The sequence below is a fragment of the Lupinus angustifolius genome, unplaced genomic scaffold (assembly GCF_001865875.1).
Source record: "Lupinus angustifolius cultivar Tanjil unplaced genomic scaffold, LupAngTanjil_v1.0 Scaffold_415, whole genome shotgun sequence".
NCBI lineage: Eukaryota > Viridiplantae > Streptophyta > Magnoliopsida > Fabales > Fabaceae > Lupinus > Lupinus angustifolius.
Window position 1 is genome coordinate 134,795 of NW_017727825.1, and position 3,381 is coordinate 138,175.

Consider the following 3,381-nt stretch of genomic DNA (forward strand, 5'->3'; position numbering starts at 1 on the left):
CACATGGAGAATTTAAGGAAGTTGTTTGAACGACTCAGAAAGTATAGCCTCAAGCTGAATCCTTCAAAATGTAGCTTTGGGGTTAAATCAGGGCGAGTCCTTGGTTTCATTGTCAACCCGAAAGGGATTGAAGTAGATCCCGAGAAGGTCAAAGCATTCATCGAAATGCCAGCACCCCGAACTGAGAAGGAAGTCAGAGGTTTCTTAGGGCGTTTAAACTATATATCCAGGTTCATTTCTCAGCTAACAGCTACCTGTGAACCAATCTTCAAGCTATTAAGGAAGAGTCAGGCAGTTCGATGGAATGACGATTGCTAGAGAGCCTTTGAAAGCATAAAGGAATATTTGACCAAACCCCCAATATTAATGCCTCCAGTACATGGTCGGCCTCTTCTAATGTACCTCACAGTGCTAGAGGACTCTATGGGATGTGTCTTAGCCCAACATGACGAATCAGGCAGAAAAGAGCAAGCCATATACTATCTAAGTAAGAAGTTCACTGAGTTCGAGACGAGATACTTATTGCTAGAACGTACATGTTGTGCGTTAGCATGGGCATCTCGTCGATTGAGGCAGTATATGTTGAGTCACACCACTTGGTTGATTTCGAAGATGGATCCTGTGAAGTATATCTTTGAGAAACAAATATTAACAGGGAGAATCGCTTGGTGGCAGGTCTTATTGTCAGAATATGATATAGTGTATGTGATACGGAAAGCAATCAAAGGTAGTGCCCTTGCAGATTATCTTGCTAGCCAACCTGTAGAGAAGACCGAACCAATGAACCAAGAGTTCCCAGATGAGGGTATTGTGAGTCTATCCTTGGGAGAACCAACAAAAGATGGTGTGTGGACGTTAGTATTTAACGGGGCATCCAATGCACTCGAACACGGCATAGGGGTCGTGCTCGTATCTCCATAAGGCGACTTCACTCCTATTACTGCCAGGTTATGCTTTGATTGCACCAACAATATAGCCAAATATGAGGCATGCGCCCTGGATTTGCAGGCATCATTAGAAAGAAATGTTAAAATTCTAGAAGTCTTCGGGGACTCAGCCTTGGTCATCCATCAGCTAAAAGGAGAATGGGAGACACGTGACAACAAACTAGTACCTTACAAAGAGTATATCCATAGAATGGCTGAAAGCTTCGAGCAGGTCGACTTCTACCACATTCCGAGAGAGGATAACAGATTAGCCGATGCTTTATCCACATTATCCTCAATGTTCCATATCAGTGGGAAAGATCAACCTCTCATCAAAATAAGAAGTAGAGATCAACCAATCCATTATTGTGCTCTAGAAGTAGAGCAAGATGGAAAGCCATATTATTATGACATCAAGGTCTATATACAGAAAACGGAGTATCCAATTGGTGCCTCTGAAACTGATAAGAGAACCTTGAGAAGACTAGCTATGAGTTTCTTTCTAGATGATGATGTTCTTTACAAAATGAATCATGACATGGTACTCCTCAGATGCCTAGAAGAGAAAGAAGCTGAAGTAATAATCAAGGACGTGCAATAAGTTTCGTTTGGAACTCATGCAAACGGACATGCTATGGCTAGAAAAATCTTAAGGGCAGGTTACTTTTGGATGACAATGGAGACAGACTGTTGTACTTATGTTAGGAAATGCCACAAATGTCAAATTTATGCAGACAATATCAATACTCCACCAAATCCTCTAAATGTCCTTTCAACACCCTGGCCGTTCTCCATGTGGGGAATGGATGTTATCAGACCAATAGAACCGAAGGCTTCTAATGGATATCGCTTCATCCTTGTGGCCATCGACTACTTCACAAAGTGGGTTGAGGCATGTTCATATGCCAATGTGACCAAGACAGTGGTACTACGATTTATCAAGAAGGAGTTAGTGTGTAGATATGGGTTACCCAGCAAGATCATCATGGACAATGGCACAAACCTGAACAACAAGATGATGACCAAGATGTGCAGTGAATTCAAGATCAAGCATCATACATCTTCACCTTATCGCCCTAAGATGAACGGAGCAGTAGAAGCAGCAAACAAAAATATTAAGAAGTTTGTTCAGAAGATGGTGGTAACATACAAGGATTGGCATGAAATGTTACCCTTTGCTCTACATGGGTATCGCACATCCGTACGCACATCAACTGGGGCAACACCTTACTCGCTAGTCTATGGAATGGAGGCAGAAGTTTGTGCATTGATCATGCATTTTTGCATACTTCTGTGCACTCTCTTAGGAGGATGATGTAAACAAATCCCACTTGGTGTGTACACTTAAGTAGGTCGTGTTGATGACACAAGGTTTCTTTGTTATTCGAAACACCAATGAAGATATCCCTAGTCACCCTTTTTTAGCCAAGACAATATGAAAGAAGTTTATTAAAAAACACAACACCTTCAAAAAACACCAATAAACCGGGGAAAGGTAGTTTTCCAACAAATCTTGAAAAAATCTAAAAGTGGATCAAGCGGATTTTAAAAAGATTATGCTAAGAGTTTTAGTAAAACCTTAGGCAAAAGCCAGGGTAAATAAAAAAATTTCAAGCTAGAATGCTTACAAAACCTTTCCTTTTCCAAAAAGGAATGAAAATCGTATCTATGATTGAAATATAAGATATGTTGGAAATAGGATTATGGAGAATATGAAGATAGTTGGGGGCGGGAAACACATCATTTGAGCCTTATATCCTTTTCTTTCTTGTAAACTTCTAACCAGACCACGTTACAAGCCCAAAAAGTCCTTGTTGAGACCTGAATTGTTTGAGATATGCACCAGGGATACCAAATAACTGACTCCAAAACACTCAAAAATCATTTTTTTCCTAAAATGTAAGAATATATGCATGATCGATACACAAACTCTCTTTAAAAATGAATAATCCTGTTAGGTCGAAAACCCGAGAGGGCGATCTAAGCAAAAATTAGGGACACAAAAAAAGGGAAAGGTCTCTCAAGAGGACAAGCCAATAAGTCAACACTGGGGTAAATTTTTGGTGGACAAAAAATTAAGACAATTTACTAGGGCAATTTTTGGATAGTCAATGATTGAATAGTGGGGCTCCAACATGTTTTGTTATTTATAACTAACTCATATAACTCCATCCATAACGCAAAAATCCAAACACTTTTGTATTTCTTTTATCCATATATGAAATAAAGTCTTTTTGTTGCATAGCTCGTTCTTATTAAACTTGTACTATCTATTGAAATTTTAAATATGCTATTCTAATTAGTATTTGAAAGAAAATAACATTTTATTACTGAAGGGTAAGATTAATTGCTGCCCGTACAACCTCACTCCCCGCAAACAACAATCTACAACCAACTATTGAGGATGCGATGGAGCAATAGCAATTGATACCAATCACAACTCAATTCGATTTGA